Source organism: Cebus imitator, unplaced genomic scaffold (genome assembly GCF_001604975.1).
Source record: "Cebus imitator isolate Cc_AM_T3 unplaced genomic scaffold, Cebus_imitator-1.0 Scaffold252, whole genome shotgun sequence".
Classification (NCBI taxonomy): domain Eukaryota; kingdom Metazoa; phylum Chordata; class Mammalia; order Primates; family Cebidae; genus Cebus; species Cebus imitator.
Genome location: NW_016107567.1, coordinates 351,276 through 370,801, shown reverse-complemented (window position 1 = coordinate 370,801; position 19,526 = coordinate 351,276). Strand labels below are relative to the sequence as shown.

At 37.8% G+C, this 19,526-nt stretch overlaps 1 pseudogene; it reads left to right on the top strand.

Annotated features, from left to right (window-relative positions):
- The first annotated feature begins 6,143 nt into the window (after positions 1-6,143).
- LOC108282822 lies at positions 6,144-7,801 on the top strand (annotated as a pseudogene).
- The last annotated feature ends 11,725 nt before the right edge of the window (positions 7,802-19,526 follow it).

The window sequence follows — 19,526 nt, the reverse complement described above, 5'->3', positions numbered from 1 at the left end:
TTTGACTGTCACCTTTTAACTGTGTCCTCCCACAGCCTTTCTTTGGTGTGTGTGCAAGCAGGAAGAAAGTGATCTCACCCTCTTCATCTTCTAATAAGGTCACCAATCCTACAGGATTAGAAGTCTACTTTTTGGACCTCATTTAAACTTATCTCTCTCTCTCTTTTTTATAAATTTAATAGAGACAGGGTTTCACCATGATGGCCAGGCTGGTCTCAGACTCCTAACCTTGTGATCCACCTGCCTCAGCCTCTCAAAGTGCTGAGATTACAGGTGTGAGCCACCACGCCTGGCCTTAAACTTATTTATCTCTTAAAAGCCCCATCTCCAAATACAGTCACATTAGGAGTTAGGGCTTCAACATATGAGTTTTGGAGGAACAAACTCAATCCATAGCAGTGTATCATTTATTTCAAACTGCAGGTGAAATTTATTTCAATAGAAGATTTCTAACAGAAGCCAATAATTCATGTATTAAAAATAAGAAGGCTATTGTGTCCCCAGAACAGCCCTTAGTTGGAAGTTGAAGATCTGAATTTGAGGACTGGTTGGGCCATTTGCTGGCTGTGTAAAGTTGGGCATTCTAGACCCATCATAGTCAAAGTAGATACCTTAGTCCCATCTTATACATGAATATTTCTTCCACTTAATAATGAGCACAGTATTCTCCAGCAGCTTAGGTGGAAAACGTATTTTCATTGATCGGTTTCCTTCTGTAAGCCCCAAATTCACTCAGTTGCCATGTCCTGTTGGTTCCACATGTGACAGATCTTTTCCGACTACTGCCCTTGCCAACCTGCCCTCCAACCCCCACCACCCACTGCCTCTACATTATTGAAGGCTAGTGTGATCGCAGACCAGACAATAATAATGGCTTCCTCACATCCTACCACCAGTCTTTTTCCACAGCTCTGATGATCTCCCTCCCTATTGAAAAATTTTCAACCAGTTCCCCATTTATATATTTGACAAAGTCCAAACCTGACATCCCAGGTCTTCTGCTAGCTGTCTGCATCTCGATTCCCACTTGGGCTCTCACAACCTTTCTTTATCTGCTATCACCCCAACAAACTCAGCTCAACACCATTTGATGCACTGTGTTTGCCCTTCCTCGGAGCTTTCACAAATTACCATTGTTGTACCAGTTCCCACTGTAGTCATTCAACATTCAACAAATACATATTAGTGCTGTTTTAGTTACTGTCTTAGGTGCTGAGGTTGTACAAAGGGGATTGGACCTGGTCTTTTCAGAGTTCACTGTCTAGTGAAACAGAGAGAGATGTGTAAAGCAATAGTTACAATTTAATATGGTAGATAAGAGATCAAAGCTGTAATGGTTGTCATATTCATCCCCACATGTCTGTATCTCACTCACCCAGTCCTAGCTCACATGCTGCTTAATCTCTTATTCCCTTCTCTTATTTCCATGGCACTTATCTGTGCTTTTCTTGTAATCTTAATCACTTTTGTCATGTTTTAAATGCTTGTGTTCTCAAGTCTTGTTTTTCTCAATTAGACATTAAGCTTCTTGCAAGCAATATCCATATTCCATATTAACCTTTGTGTTCCCATAGTGCCTAATATAGACTTTTATCTAGCACTCATGAATGTGCTGACAAAAATAATTCCTAAATTTGTGAAACCACATGTTAAGACAGCAGACCCTTTAAATAAAATCTCTTCCTTTGAATAATATAAAAACCTTTGTGATTTTATCAGGTTTTAGCTTACGAATTTAGTTAAATAAAAGCCTGATTAGAGGTGTAGAAATGTGCATTTCAAAATTAATTCCAAAGGTTGAACATTGCATACAAAAAAAGTACATGGAACGCTAATTATTACTAATATGTTCTAAGCATTAAAAATAGATTTGATTATGATACTCTTTGAAGTGTTTCTGGAGTATATAAGAAAAATAAAAGACTCTGGAGGCAAAGTCATATTCATTAAATATATAAAAATAGGAAATACAACTTTTAACAAATATTTCCAACATTAAAGGAGTATAAGCCCTTAGGAGTTTTTGTGGTTTTACTTGCAAATGTTATTCACTTTGTATTTTAAATTAGAATTTTCTTTTATAAAATCCTTTTCAAAAAATGAAAAGGCTAATCTGTACTCTTAGAAATATAAAATTATTTTTTATTACTTGTTTTACTGATGCTATAATAATTGTGAATAAGAACACAGTAAACTGGCACTATTTTTTTGGTAGAGAGACTAGTATATATTCAAAACATTCCCATTTCATTCAGATAACTGACGTAGCCTTTCACAGCAACTAAGCTAAACGGTAACATATAATTCCATCGTTTTGTTAACGTTTGACTTTAATCTTTAATTAACCTCATTCTGTCATCCAGGCTGGAGTGCAGTGGTGCAGTCTCAGCTTGCTGCAGCCTTGACCTCTTGGGCTCAAGTGATCCTCCTGCCCCAGCCTCCTGAATAGCTAGAACTACAGGTGTATGCCACCAAGCCCAGCTAACTCTTTATTTTTTGTGGAAACAGGGTCTCACTATATTTTGCAGGCTGGGCTTGAACTTCTGGGCTCAAGTGATTCTTCCTACTTCAGCTTCCCAAAGTGCTGGGATTACAGTCCTGGGCCACCGCACCCAGCCTCTTTAGCAGCCAAAATAAAAGGGAACTTTTATGGTCAATTTTGCAACTCACAGTTATTGTAAAGTTTAGACAGGCTGAACTTAGAAATTTGGAAATTTTAGAAAACATTTAAACATGTGGAAAGCATCACTTATAATTCTACATAGAAATATTTAAAATGTTGGCATAATTCCTCCCAGTCTTGTATTTTTCTGTACATTTTTAAAAATTGCATAATGGATTTTATCTTCCTCTTTTCTGTTTTTTTTTTTCTTCAATATTTACTGGTGCTGCAAGGAATAGTAAGAGATGTGGATGTCTGGGACACAATATAAAGAAATTATACATGGAATGTCACTGGTCATCTTTTCTGCTACCTCACACTTGATGTTCTCCAGGCATCTGTATTTGACAAACATCTGTGAAAAGTAATGTATGTGCTCAATTCTATGCTGATCTCTAGGTCTAGAATGATAAAAACAATGTCCCTGCATTCAGTAATCTTGAAGGACTGTCAAAAACCAAGGGCCATGTGGCCACTCTTGCTTAAGGTCATATGGCAGAGCAGCGCACAGAGGAAGTAGTCAGGTCTTTTGATTTCAGATCATCTTGTGGTCTCATATGAGCTAAATGATCTCATCTATTTTGTTAACCTCAAAACTATTTTGTTAACATTTACTTCCCACTTGAGCCAACACTAATGTCCCAAAGTGAGGGAAAAATTTGCAGATAATCTAGGTTAAAATATGCTTGGGACTATTCTGAAGGGGACATGATCATAGGACAAACTGCCCTTATTCTTCTAGATTACGCAGGCTCAAGCCCAGGGCTGTTACCTGAACTCAAGTCCCAAGCACAGATACTAGAGAGACATAATACTTCTTATAATGAAATGTACTCATTAGGAATTACAAATGATTTTTTCAGTGGCAATGTTTATCACATATTATTTCTTTTCCTTCTGCCACTTTTATAAGAAGCTGATCACACTCTGCAGGGAGGTACTATGTCTTGTTTTACCATGCGCTCCTTACCCCATACTAAATGCCCAATATGTGTGTGTTGACTTGAATAAAACAAACCTATGTTATAACTGAATTTTAAATATGTGATCCGTGTTGAATATTGGCAATATAAATCTAAGTGTGGAAGTGAAACCATTTCTTCTTGAATATTGCAATGACTTATTTCAATTATCTGAGGACAGAGACCATGTCCTCTTCACCTTTGCATTTTCAGTGGCTAAAATATTACTGAGTGCATCAAGGGCACTTATTTAATGTTTGCTGAACTAAGTTAAATAGAGTTCCATTTTCTTTGCTAGTCTATATCAAATCATTAGTACCTGGGCAGGCTTCTACTTCATGCAAACTATTAGCAAATCTATACTGTCTAGTTTCCTATTTTTAGAAAAAAGCAAACGAATTGACTGTGAGGTAATTTCTCAGTTTTTCCCCATCTAACCTATCAGATAACCTCTGGATGTGCCTCGTTCTCAGCATCAGCACAGATCTTATCTTGCTATCATTCTTGGAATGTTTTAAATTATTTATTTTAAGGGAGTGAAATATTTACATTAATAGAATTATTTTTTGGAAATCAAGGAGGCTCTCACTTACAGAACAAGTAGGTAACCCCCCAGACACAAACATAAAAATCTCTCAGGCTGAACTTAGCTGAAAGCCTTGTTGATGAGCTTCAAGGGAATTTGAAACTTGGCATAATAAAATCACACCCCTGAGTTTTGCAGGAATGATTGCTGCACTGTAATATGTATTGTACTTAGGTACTTAGATTAAAGATATATTTTTATTTTTATTTTGTTATCAATTATGCATCCAGAAGAGAAATTTTATTACTGATGGAACCATTGAAATAGATAGGTAAAGGAGTGGATGGATCACTGTATTTCTTGTCAGGTTCTATATTAGGCTTTCCAAGGCCCATTTGAGTATTTGTCTACTATTGTTATTGTTGTGGAGTAGTGCACCTGGGGGAAATCTGTAAGGGGGAATGAATAGGCCTGAATTCTATATCTGACTCTGCCTTTTCTTGCTCTATATTTATAGACAAGTAACTTTATACCAGTACCTGGTTCATTCCACAATAGGGAAATGCCTCATTTAGATTTTCATACCTAGAACATTACCTTATTTTAAAGTAAACACTATTAGTTTTTTTTTTTTTTCAACAGAGGCATAATTTTATCTTCATGTATGTTACTGGGATGGACATATCGTTGAGAAAATAGAGGCACTTTTTACTCAAGACTTAAAAGCTGTGAAATGGTAGAACTAGGATTAATAATTGGCTTCAAAATATTTGTGGTCAAGGTACTTTTTTCTTGCTTTGTAATTGAGCAACTTGAGATTTATGACTGCATGAGATGCCTAACTTCTGGAAGAACTCAAGATCTGATTTCAGAAGAAATGATTTCAAAACATTTCAACTCTTGAAAAAGCAAATGAAGAACTAGGGTAGTGGTTCTCAAAGTGTGACCTCCAGAAGAACAGCATCAGCATTACCTGACAATTGGCAATTGGCAAGAAATTACCTGACAACTGGTAAGAACTGATGTTCTCTGTTACCACGCAAGACCCACTGCACCAGAAACTCTGGGGTTAAGGCCCAGCAAACTGATTTAACAAGCCCTCCTGTTCTCTAGGTGATTCTGATGCCTACTCAAATTTTCAAAGCACTGCTAGGCTTAGGGGGAAACACCTTAGACCTTGTAAAAGGGTGAAAGTGCTTTAGAATTTCTTATTTCTAGGCCTGTGATGACCAAGGTGGAGGTCAACTATGGGAGAAAGTACCACCTCCAGGCCCAGATCCAGGAAAAAAGCAGGATAGGGCCTTTAAGAACCAGTAGCTCTAGGACCAGCAGAGAGCATCCAGCTTTTCTGAGAAGTTTTGGGACACTGGAGCTCTTCAGGCTGTACACTTGGCCTTCGCAATTTGAATGTGGAGGTGTTTCTACAATCAGAGTTTTGTTTGGGTTGGAAGCTGTTTGGGATTTACTCTTTCTCATCTGAGGCCTAGAAATAAGAGGTTCTCACTAAACAGTAACTCACATAACGATAAATGCACTGAGCTCATTCAAGTTCAGGTTGAACAGAATCACTTTGGGAAATTTGTTTACACTTCTTTGAGCTGGACTTTCCCTAACTGCAGAGTGGGTATAATGATATGTGTTTGAAGAATAGCTTCGAAATTGAAATCAGAAAATGCTTGTGAACTCACTTTCTGAGTTTCGAAGAACTTTAAAAATGTGAGATATAAATGAGTAGAGATGTGGTGTGAGTTACCACATCTCAAATAGGATCACATAGCAACATTTTTGTGACTTCAAAAGCAGTGCCATTTGTTTATTAACATTGCTTAATAAAGCAGCACCTCTAATTATGGCAACATTTAGAAATGTTTCTATGGGATGTGAAAAAGCTATTTTCACTTTGAATATAAAAAAATGGGCTCTACACTCTGTCCTTCACTAGCCGCCAATGACCTGTCTCACTGAGCATACGCCCTGGTGCAGCCCTGCAGACATGCTCCAATTACCCACAATTTTTTGCCAAATAAGACTGGTGTCCAGGGTACTAGAGCCTAATCTTTCTCAGACTTATGCCAAAGATGTAAAAATTGGTGCATATTCCCAAGCCTTAATGCTTCAAAGTGTAGACCTTTTAGCTAATGCTGTAGCTATTACAATGGGGCCAAAGGGAAGAATGGCGATTATTAAGGAGAGCTGGGGATGTTCCAAAGTAACAAAAGATGGTGTGGCTGTTGCAAAGTCAATTGACTTAAAGGATAAATATAAAAATATTGTAGCTAAACTTGTTCGAGACCTTTCCAATAACACAAAGAAGCTGGGGATGGAATCACCACTGCTACTGTACTGGCATGCTCTGTTGCACAGAAGGCCTTGAGAAGATTAGCAAAGGTGCTAATCCAGTGAAAATCAGAAATGCGTGGTGTTAGATGTTGATACTGTAATTGCTGAACTTAGGAAGCAGTCTAAACCTGTGACAACCCCTGAAGAAATTGCTCGGTTTGCTATACTTTCTGCAAAAGGAGACACACAAATTGGCAGCATTATTTCTAATGCAATGAAAAAGGTTGGAATAAAGGTCGTGTTCACGTGAAAGATGGAAAAACACTGAATGATGAATTAGAAAATATTGAAGGCATGATGTTTGATTGAGGTTATATTTTTCCATACTTATTAATACATCAAAAGATCAGAAATGTGAATTCCAGGATGTCTATGTTCAACTGACTGAAAAGAACCTTTCTCTTGTCTTGTCCATTGTACCTGCTCTTGAAATTTCCACTGCTCACCTTAAGCCTTTGGTCACAATTGCTGAAGATGTTGATGAAGAAGCTCTAAGTGCCCTCATCTTGAATAGGCTAATAGTTGGTCTTCAGGTTGTAGCAGTCAAAGTTTCAGGTTTTGGTGACAATAGAACTATTGCTATTGGTAGTGCAGTGTTTGGAGAATAGGGGTTAACCCTAAATCTTAAAGATGCTCAGCCTCATGACTCAGGAAAATTTGGAGAGGTCATTATGGCCAAAGATGATGCTATGCAATTAAAAGGAAAAGGTGACAAGGCTTAAATTGAAAAATGTATTCAAGAAATCATTGAGTAGTCAGCTATCACAACTAGTAGATATGAAAAGAAAAAACTCAATATCTGGCAAAACTTTCAGATAGAGTAGCTGTGTTGAAGGTTAGTGGGACAAGTGATGTTGAGGTGGAAGAAAATAAAGACAGTTACGGATGTCCTGAATGCTGCATTAGCTGCTATTGAAGAAGGCATTATTGTTCTGCTTCAGTGCATTCCAGCCTTGGACTCATTAACTCCAGCTAATGAAGATTTTTAAAATGGCATAGAAATTATTAGAAGAGCACTCAAAATTCCTTCAATGACAAATGCTAAGAATGCAAGTGTTGAAGGATCTTTGATAGTTGAAAAAATTATGCAAGATTCTTCTGAAGTTAGTTATGATATTTTGATTGGAGATTCTGTTGAATATGGTGGAAAAAAGAATAATTGACCCAACAAATGTTGTGAGAACTGCTTTACTGCATGCTGCTGGAGTGGCCTGTCTGTTAACTACAGCAGAAGTTGTAGTCACAGAAATTTCTGAAAAAGAGAACCCTGGAATGAGTGCAATGGGTAGAATGGGAGGTGTTATGTTCTAATTCCTAGAAGAGTGCTTTACCTTTGTTATTGAACTGTGACTGGAAGCTCAAAACAGTGTCCCTCAACAATAGCTTTAGCTGTCAGGTGAAGAAAATGACTGAAGAGAAGGCTGGCTGGTATTTAAGAAAATCACCATGACTATCAGTTACTGGTTTCAGTTGACAATATACAATAACTTATTGCTGTCATTGCTCATGCCCACAAATAATTTATTTTGTATTTTCTAATGGAAAAAGATTTGTATGTTCTTGATAGTGGGTGCAACAGCCATGAACCAATGTACTGCTTTCAACCTGAATAACTGAGACATTTTTACTGCCATTCTATTAAAATTGGGATTTTAGTGCTTGCCATTACCAGACAAGAAGTTAAGCAGCAGCCTTTCTGTGGACAGTAAGAAAAATTATGTACAAAGTAGAGAAATATCAAATTATGTGACAGCCTTTATGTAATAAAAAGTTGTTTAAAATTTTAAATAATGTAGCCTGAAGATATTTTTAAATTTCCCAAATTGGCCCTCATGTAAAAAGGCTTATTCGGCACTTTTAAGGACCATTTAAATTGTGGGTAAAGGATTATGTTGGATGCTGCGTCAGTATTTAAGACATAGTGGTTGACATTTTGCTCACTGTCCACCATGGGAAGCTGATAGGTAAGAGGGGCAACTCTTTAGGAGCACTTGAGTCTAGAAGAAAAGAGTGGCAAGAAAAAGATGCCCAAGATAACGGATATTAAGCAAACACCTGAAGAGAGAATCCCGTTTGTATTCCTGAGATGGTAATCTGTGAGTCTGCTGTGAATGTAAGCTGGGTACACTGCCAAAGAACAGGGTGAAAGGAGTAGTAGTGATTTTGAGAGGTCTAGGCAGTGGATCACTTGAGGTCAGGAGTTCGAAATCAGCCTGGCCAACATGGTGAAACCCCATCTCTACTAAAAATACAAAAAATTAGCCAGGCATGGTAGTGGGCACCTGTAATCCCAGCTACTGGGAAGGCTGAGGCAGGAGAATCACTTAAACCTAGGAGTCAGATGTTGCAGTGAGCCAAGATTGCACCATTGCACTCCAGCCTGGGGGCCAGAGTGAGACTCTGTCAAAAAAAAAGAAAAAAGAAATACATATGTAAGATAATGCATATGTTAATGAGCTCAACTTAGCTATTCCATGATGTGTACCTATTTTAGAGCAACATGAACACAATAAATATAATTTTATTAATTTCAAAAAAATTTTTAAAAGTTTGGTAAATGCCAGTTTAAAAAAAATGTTAACAGGATTGTTTCTTACAGGGTTTGTCATAGTCTTTAAGATTCTAATACATTTAACTCTTTAAGACAGAGCTCTAATGCATAGGTCTTCCTAAACTATCTTAACTATGAAATTTCTTTTTTTAAATGGAGCACTTTGAGTCTAGTGTCCCAAAGAGCACACCGTATGAATGCTACACAATGCCACTGGACAGCACATAAAATCAGAGAATTTGTCTAGTGGAGGGTGATTCTAAAGCTTTCACATTTGACTTTTAAGGTCTTTTTTAATTTTAAAATTCTATAGTTTCTAAATAGGCTCCCTCATCTCTCATAACTAGAAAATTGAGAAGTGGTGAGGAAAGTACTCTGAGATCCTCCCTTATGAAAACACAGAAATCCATGGCATACATTTTTTTGCCATTTTCAAAAGGTTTCAAACTATATTGTTAGAAAGGGTGTCATTGAAACAATAACATTTGTTTACAAAGGACCTTCATTTTCAAAGGAAGACGTACATATAAGCACAAACCATGAGTACAAATTGCCTGTAAGAAAAAGATCATAATCCTTAGAATGTCTAAAAAAAACCAGGATTTGTTCCCAACCTTTTCCAGTTTCATCTGCTCCTACTTCTGCTCCCATGTAGCAGACATGACCACCATGCTTCTGTCTTTCAACAGAGTGCCTCTGCTTACGCCACGCTTTGCACATCTGCTATAGTCAAGGTGCCCTTCAAAACCCAGCTTTTAAGTCATTTTCTCTGTGCGTTTCACGTAATTTTCTCTGTGCTTTGTCCCAGTGTTGGTGTCAGCCCATCTCTTCCCAATGCTGCCATGGTACCACAGAGGTATTTTGGTCAGAGCTTGTGCAACCCTTTATTGTGAGTATTTATTAACGTGTCTCTCTTTCAAACCCATCCTAGAGCATTTTCTCATTTCTGTATCTTCAGTGTCTGAAAAATAACAGATATGGATGAGTAAGTAAAGCAAGATTACTGTTCATGTAATTTTTTGGAAAGGATATTTAAAGCTCTAAATGCTCATATTGTAACAATAAAACCTATAGATTTTGGATCAAATATTAATTCTGTGTGTGTGTGTGTGTGTGTGTGCATGTACATGTATACATATATACATAAGACTTAGTTTCTTCACCTATGAAATGGGATGATTGTGGGCATATGCCCTTTTTAATAGAGATATTAAGATTAGTTCACTAAAATAAGATGGATTGATATCCTCAAATTAAAAAACTTGAATCATTATAATCCATATTAATATTAATAATAGGTAATATTATAAATTATGGCATATCTGTAATAATAGGCAAAAATGATATATGGGGCCATAATAATTCTTGCAAGGCATTATAGAGGGTTATAAAAACCACAAGAATAAAGGTTGAGTGGCTGTGATCACATACGCCTAAAATAGAATTATTGCCTTGTAATTCAAAATTCCTATGCCTTTTATTCTTTCCGGTTATAAACTGCCCAAGGGATGAAGTTGGTTTTTCAGGTCCTAACAAATCCAATTTAATTGGTTAGACTCTAAGTCTGTGTGACCAAGAATAACCTTGCTTCAATAATTGCAACATCTTGGAATATTAGAGTTGGGATCAGTCATTGAGATCTTCTAATCCAATGATTCTCAAGTCTGGCTGTGCATAAGAATCATGTAGGCAGCTTTAAAAATGACTAATGTTTAAGGTGCCATTAGACAGCCTGAAAAAAAAAAGGCTTTAAAGCTGGAGTTCAGGGGTCAGTATTTTTTAAAGGCTACACTAAATTTTAATGTGAGCTTCTCTGATCTTGTCCAGATCTAGAGAGGTGACAAGAGAGGCCCAAATGGCTGACTGTCAGAATCAAGTTAAGGTCTAATTCTTGTGACACTTGTGTTCTTCTCATTACATTAGAGATGGCAACGAGTGTCCAGCTCCTATGTTCACTCTGATTGATTGGTGGCAGCTTCCTGCAATGCTTTGATGAGAAGGCTTCTGTGGTTGGACATGGCTTTGCAGGAGAGAAAGTGCTGATTGATAGCAGTGTCCACTGTGTAGTTAGGGGCCAAGACTGGTGTCAAGGGTTTGTCATTCCTGTGCTCTATGCTGTAAGTTTTTAACAGCTCTATTCATTTATCTATTTTAATCCTTTTTATTCTTAGAGCTTTTCCATCTAATGGAAGTAGAGGATGCAAGTGCCTACCTTTAACATATCATGCTTAAATATTGAGCAAAAGAAAAGGGCATCTAGAAAGGAGAGGCAGACATCCTAACTTTTGGGGGGCTCATATGATTATTCTAAGTGCCTCTGACAGATCCTTGGTCAGCCCGTATGTATGTATTTCATTTTATGGGCTTTGGCTCATTGCTATGATTGACCAAAATATTGATATTGTTGATAAAAACAGACTTTGCCATAAAAACATTAATATTTAACCTCAAGACATTGAGGCTTTTATTGGCCTCCTAAAGTATTCTCAAGCTCTCTGTGATAAAAGATCATTTTTTTAAAAGTTCCAATTCCTTGTGGATTGATACTTTTATAAAATATAACCAATGATTTCTAGAAAAATGAAGTAAAAATCCAAAAGATATACAGAAGTCAAGCTTCAATTTTAAAAATAATTATATTTAAGACATGATGAGTTCGTTGCTATACTCATTTATTAATGCTTTCTCTCAGTTTTAGTCATTATCTTATCACAGACTGGCTACAAACATTCATAGATAAGCACTTATCCATGGATCACGCTTTGAGTAGAACTAGTCTGGAGCTTGTTTTTCTCCTACTACAGCTACAGTCAGGATGACTGATTGTCCTAGGGACCTAAGTGCTTGAGGGTTCCTGGCTTCTAGGAGATAAAATTGGTATGCATCAATTACTCTGGTTCTGTGACACATGCAGTTTATCCAAATTTTAGACTTCTAAGAACATTAATTTAAATATATACTTGAAGATAAAATTCAATATATGCATAGTCACATAAGATGCTTTGTTTCTCTCTCTCTCTCTTTAAGTATTTATTATCCAGATAACTTGATATGATTAGAAATGGTTGATAATTATTATTTTGCTCCTGTGCACAGGAATGCACAAAGCATTTGGCACAGACTGTAGAAGATGGCTCATTTAAGAGTCAACCATCTGGAACATTGAACAACTGTGTTCTACAGGCTGCAGTTCCTTCCAGTAGCTTTGGAAGGACTGACTGTCCTCTGGGAAGTTCAGTGGTTTCTCTCAAGGGTCAGCAAACTTTTCTACAAAAGGACAGTAAATATTTTAAGTTTTTCTGTCCAAACATAGTCTCTGTTACATATTCTTGTTTTGTTTCATTTTGTTTTTTACAACCCTTTAAAACTGGAAATAATTCTTCATTTGGAAGCTGTACTAAAGAGGGTATAAAGTAGAGTTGGCCCACAGGGAATGGTTTGACCCCTAAGTTATCTCCTGGTAACACTGGAAAGCCAGCTTTTTAAAATTCAGAAGTATTGATATTAATTATCTATTGCTATGTAAAGAATTATCCCTAAACTTAGCAGCTGAAAATAACATTTGTCATTTTACAGTTCCATGAGCCAGAAATCTAGGTGCAGGTTACCTAGGTACCCTGGTTGTATGTTGCTCCAGAGGTCAGTTGAGTTGATAGCCTGAGCTGCTGTCCCATATGAAGGTTTGACTAGTGGGGATGATCTACTTCCAAGACTACTCTTGTATTTTTTGGTAGGCCTTGGTCTCTTGGCACATGAACCTACCGTGAGGCTACCTCATGACAAAGCAGCTGACTTTCCTCTGAGTAAGTGATCTGAAAGAGTGATAGTAATTAAGCAAAGCAGGAGCCATAATTTTTTTATCTCTTGACCCCAGAAGCAACATCCTGTCACTTACGATGTGGAAACTAATAAATTGCTTCACCTATACTCAAAATGAAGGGTTGAATACCTTTGGATATTCAGAAGGCTTGAATACCAGAAGGCTTCAGGGATCACCTTGAAGTCTGCCCATTTCAGTGGCTACTTTTTTTTTTAGTTCCAACAGGATACACATCTCTCAGTTATAATTTTATAATACCATTTGGTTTCTACAATAGACTTATTATACTGTTATTGTAGTTAGCCCCATGACTTGTAAACATATATTTGAAAGGCACGTTAGGAATTTTTATTTTTGGATAGCTAATTATGCAAATATGCTTTCTAAATTAAAGAAAAATTATTTCTCTATGCAGTAGGTTTAAGGGAAATTCATGGAAGTGGCAGTGAAACTAAGAAATAGGATTTTGGAATAGTTTTTTTTTTTTAAATTGTACTTTAGGTTCTTGGGTACATGTGCAGATCATGCAGGATTATTGCATAGGCACATAAATGGCAAGGTGGTTTGCCGCCTTCATCCCCTCATCACCTATATCTGGTATTTCTCCCCTCATTATCCCTCCCCACCCTCCCCACCCCCTGCTGTCCCTCCCCTAGCCCCTCCCCCCAACTGACTGCAGTATATGATGCTCCCCTCCCTGTGTCCACCTGTTCTAATTGTTCAACACTCTCCTATGAGTAATAACGTGGTGTTTGGTTTTCTGTTCTTGTGTCAGTTTGCTGAGAATGACGGTTTCCAGATTCATCCATATCCCTATGAAGAACATGAACTCATTGTTTTTTATGGCTCTGTAGTATTCCATGGTGTATATGTGCCACATTTTCTTTATCCAGTCTATCGTTGATGGACAGTTGGGTTGGTTCCAGGTATTTGCTATTGTAAACAGTGCTGCAATGAACATACGTGTGCATGTGTCTTTATAACAGAACAATTTATAATTTGGGTATATACCCAGTAATGGGATTGCTGGGTCAAATGGAATTTCTATTTCTAGATGCTTGAGAAATCGCCACACTTTCTTCCACAATGGTTGAACTAATTTGTACTCCCACCAACAGTGTAAAAGTGTTCCTATTTCTCCACATCCTCTCCAGTATCTGTTGTCTCCAGATTTTTTAATGATTGCCATTCTAACTGGCATGAGATGGTATCTCAATGTGGTTTTGATTTGCATTTCTCTAATGACCAGTGATGATGAGCATTTTTCATACATTTGTTGGCCTCATAGATGTCTTCTTTTGTAAAGTGTCTGTTCATATCCTTTGCCCACTTTTGAATGGGTTTGTTTATTTTTTTCTTGTAAATCTGTTTTAGTTCTTTGTAGATTCTGGATATCAGCCCTTTGTCAGATGGATACATTGCAAAATTTTTTCCCATTCTGTTGGTTGCCGGTTCACTCTAGTGATTGTCTCTTTGTTGTACAGAAGCTCTGGAGTTTAATTAGATCCCATTTGTCTATTTTGGCTTTTGTTGTCATTGCTTTTGGTGTTTTAGCCATGAAGTCCTTGCCTATGCCTATGTCCTGAATGGTTTTGCCTAGGTTTACTTCTAGGGTTTTTTTTATGGTATTAGGTCTTATGTTTAGATCTTTAATCCATCGGGAGTTAATTTTAGTGTAAGGTATCAGGAACAGGTCCAGTTTCTGCTTTCTGCACATTACTAGGCAGTTTCCCCACCACTGTTTATTAAACAGGGAATCCTTTCCCCATAGCTTGTTTTTATTAGGTTTGTCAAAGATCAGATGATTGTAGATGTGTGGTGTTGCATCTGAGGCCTCTGTTCTGTTCCATTTGTCTATATCTCTGTTTTGGTACCAGTACCATGCTGTTTTGATTACTGTGAACTTGTAGCATAGTTTGAAGTCAGGCAGCATGATGCCTCCAGCTTTGTTCTTTTTGCTTAGGATTGTTTTGGCTATGCAAGCTCTCTTTTGGTTCCATATGAAGTTTGAAGTGATTTTTTCCAGTCTGTGAAGAAAGTCCTTGGTAGCTTGATGGGGATAGCGTTGAATCTATAAATTACTTTGGGCAGTATTGCTATTTTCACGATGTCGATTCTTCCCAATCATGAGCATGGAGTGTTTTTCCATCTGTTTGTGTCCTCTCTTATTTCATTGAGCATTTGTTTGTAGTTCTCCTTGAAGAGGTCCTTTACATCCTTTGTTAGTTGTATTTTATTCTCTTTGTAGCAATTGTGAATGGGAATTCACTTTTGATTTGTTTCTCTGTTTATCTATTACTGGTGTATAGGAATGCTTGTGATTTCTGTACATTGATTTTGTATCCTAAGACTTTGCTGAAGTTTCTTATCAGTTTCAGGAGATTTTGGGCTGAGACGATGGGGTCTTCTAAATATACAGTCATGTCGTCTGCAAATAGAGACAATTTGGCTTCCTCTTTTCCTAATTGAATACCCTTTATTTTTCTTGCCTGATTGATCTGGCTAGAACTTCCAATACTTTATTGAATAGGAGTGGTGAGAGAGGGCATCCTTGTCTTGTGCCAGATTTCAAAGAGAACGCTTCCAGTTTTTGCCTGTTCAGTATGATGCTGTCTGTGGGTATGGTAAATAGCTTTTATTATTTTGTGATACATTCCATCGATACCTAGTTTATTGAGGGTTTATAGCATAAAGGGCTGTTGAATTTTGTCAAAGATCTTCTCTGCATCTATTGAGATAATCATGTGGTTTTTATCTTTGGTTCTGTTTATGTGATGGATTATGTTTACAGATTTGCATATATTGAATTAGCCTTGCATCCCCAGGATGAAGCCTACCTGATCGTGATGAATAAGCTTTTTGATTTGCTGTTGCGTTCTGTTTGCCAGTATTTTATTAAAGATTTTTGCATCGATGTTCATCATGGATATTGGCCTGAAGTTTTTTTTTTTTTTTTTTTGGAATTAGATATACTTTATGGAATACAAATATAATACTCAGTGCTGTCTTCATGATAGTGTGATATCCATGGTATAGCACAAATGTTCTTTAAAAATGAAAAATTACCAATTTTGTGTTTAATTTTTTAAAGTAGGTCAACTCTTGGGAAGCTGGACCCCATCCCTCCCATTCTCAGAGGTCACTCCTGAAGCTTTACTCTCCTGCGTCACCACTGTCTCCGTCTTTCTCAGATCAATCCCATCCACCATTCAAACATGCTCTGGCATCTTCTATGAACAAAAATAAACTCTCTCTTTATCCTGTGGTGTCTCCTTCTCATTCATGCACCATTTCTCTGCTCCCCTTCACACTGAATCTTTACAAAAGTGTGCTCTATACTCACTGTCTCCAAAGCTTCACCTCCCACCGACTCTTCAACCCATTCCAAACCCAGCTTCTGCCTTGCCGCCGGTGAAGCTGCTATTTTGAAGGCAGCAGGTGACCTCCATGCAGCCAAGTCCATTGTCATGTCTCTGTCTTCATCTTACCTGACCTCCCAGCAGTACTGGAGTGATGGGATGTAGCTGACCAAGCACTGTCCTCTTGGAGCATTGATGGCACTGCCTGCTCTTGGTTTCCCTTCTACCTCATGGGGTCTTTATTTCAGACTCTTACCTGACTCCTCCTCTACCCACTTCCTGAATGTGGAATGTCAAAGGCTTATTCCTAGCTCCTTTTTTTCTCTTTCTTCTTTCCCCTCTTTCTCTTCTCTCACCTCTCCTCCCTGCCTCTCTCCAACACTCTGCTCCATCTCAACTCTTTCTCTGGGTGACCTCATTTAGTTCCATTGACAGCCTCTATTAACTAGTTTTAAATTTATATCTACTATCTCTGTCTCCCTGAGGCCTAGACTCATAATTGTCTTCTTGATGTCTCCCTGTGGATTTCAAACTTAAAATGTCCAGTAGAGATTTCCTAGCACCCTACCCCCCTTCCTCTAAACAAAATCATCAGTTTCTTTCCTGTCTCAGTACCAGTGCCACCATTGTTCAGGCAATAAGTCTAGGGGAACTATTCCTAGTTCTTTTTCCCTCACCTCCATCAGCCAATTCATCAAATCCTGTTGGCTCTGCCTTTAAAACACATTTAACTCTTTTTCTTTTTTATTGCATTTTAGGTTTTGGGGTACATGTGAAGAACATGCAAGATTGTTGCATAGGTACACACATGGCAGTGTGATTTCCTGCCTTCCTCCCCTTCACCTATAGCGGGCACTTCTCCCCATGCTATCTCTCCCAAACTCCCCACCCCCCGCTGTCCCTCCCCTATTTCCACCCAACAGACCCCAGTGTGTAGTGCTCCTCTCCCTGTGTCCATGTGTTCTCATTGTTCAACACCCACCTGTGAGTGAGAACATGCGGTGTTTGATTTTCTGCTCTTGTGTCAGTTTGCTGAGAATGATGGTTTCCAGGTTCATCCATGTCCCTACAAAGGACACGAACTCATTGATTTTAATGGCTGCATAATATTCCATGGTATATATGTGCCACATTTTCCCTGTCCAGTCTATCCTCGATGGGCTTTTGGGTTGGTTCCAGGTCTTTGCTATTGTAAACAGTGCTGCAATGAACATTCGTGTGCATGTGTCCTTATGGTAGAACGATTTATAATTTTTTGGATATATACCCAGTAATGGGATTGCTGGGTCAAATGGAATTTCTATTTCTAGGTCTTTGAGGAATCGCCACACTGTCTTCCACAATGGTTGAACTAATTTACATTCCAACCATCAGTGTAAAAGTGTTCCTATTTCTCCACATCCTCTCCAGCATCTGTTGTCTCCAGATTTTTTAATGATTGCCATTCTAACTGGCGTGAGATGGCATCTCAATGTAGTTTTGTTTGCATTTCTCTAATGACCAGTGGTGATAAGCATTTTTTCATGTTTGTTGGCCTCATGTATGTCTTCTTTTGTAAAGTGTCTCTTCATATCCTTTACCCACTTTTGGATGGGCTGGTGTGTTTTTTACTTGTAAATCTGTTTTAGTTCTTTGTAAATTCTGGATATCAGCCTTTTGTTAGATGAGTAGACTGCAAAAATTTTTTCCCATTCTGTTGGTTGCCAATTCACTCTAATGACTGTTTCTTTTGCCGTGCAGAAGCTGTGGAGTTTGATTAGGTCCCATTTGTCGATTTTGGCTTTTGTTGCCAATGCTTTTGGTGTTTTGGTCATGAAGTCCTTGTGAAGTTTTCTTTTTTTGTCGCATATCTGCCTGGTTTTGGTATTAGGTTGATGTTGGTCTCATAAAATGAGTTGGGGAGGATTCCCTCTTTTTGTATTGTTTGGAATAGTTTCAGAAGGAATGGTACCAGCCCCTCTTTGTACATCTGGTAGAATTGGGCTCTAAACCCATGTAGACCTGAACTTTCTTTTGTTGGTAGACTCTTAATTTCTGCCTCAAGTTCAGCCCTTGTTATTGATCTATTCAGTGTTTTACTTCTTCCTGGTTTGGTCTTGGGAGAGTTCAAGTGTCCAGGAATTTATCCATTTCTTCCAGATTTGCTGGTTTGTGAGCATAGAGTTGTTTGTAGTAATCTCTGATGGCAGTTTGTATTTCTGTGGAATTGGTGGTGATGTCCCCTTTATCATTTTTTATTGCATCTGCTTGATTCTTTTCTCTCTCTTTTTTTTATTAGCCTGACTAGTGGTCTATTTTGTTGATCTTTTCAAAACAACTCCTGGATTTGCTGATTTTTTTGAAGGGTTTTTTGTGTGTCTCTCTCTTTCTGTTCTGCTCTGATCTTAGTTATTTCTTGTCTTCTGCTAGCTTTTGAGGTTTTTTTATCTTGTTCCTCTAATTCTTTGAATTTCGATGATAGGGTGTCAATTTTAGACCTTTCCTTTCTTCTCATGTGAGCATTTATTGCTATAAATTTCCCTCTAGACACTGCTTTAAATATGTCCCAGAGATTCTGGTATGTTGTGTCTTCATTCTTGTTGATTTTGAAGAACATCTTTATTTCTGCCTTCATTTCATTGTTTATCCAGTCAACATTTACAAGGCAGTTGTTCATTTTTCATGAAGTTGTGCAGTTTTGAGTAGGTTTCTTAATCCTGAATTCTAATTTGATTACCCCTGTGGCCTGAGAGATGGTTTGTTATGATTTCCATTCTTTTGGATTTGCTGAGGAGTGATTTACTTCCAATTATGTGGTCAATTTTAGAGTAAGTGCAATGTGGTGCTGAGAATGTATATTCTGTGGATTTGGTGTTGAGGTTCTGTAAATGTCTATTAAGTTCGCTTGGTCCAGATTTGTGCCTGAGTCCTGGATTTCCTTGTTGATTTTCTGTCTCATTGATCTGTCTCAGGTGTTGACAGTGGAGGGTTAAAATCTCCCACTATTATTGTGCGGGAGTCTAAGTCTCTTTGTAGGTCGTTAAGGATCTGCTTTATGTATCTGGGTGCTCCTGTATTGGGTGCATATATATTTAGAATAGTTAGCTCTTCTTGTTGTATTGATCCTTTTACCATTATGTAATGTCTTCTTTGTTTCTTTTGATTTTTGTTGGTTTAAAGTCCATTTTATTAGAGACTAGGATTGCCACCCCTGCTCTTTTTTTGCTCTCCATTTGCTTGGTAAATATTCTTCCATCCCTTTATTTTGAGTTTATGTGTGTCTTTACATGTGAGAGGGGTCTCCTGAATACAGCACATGGATAGTTC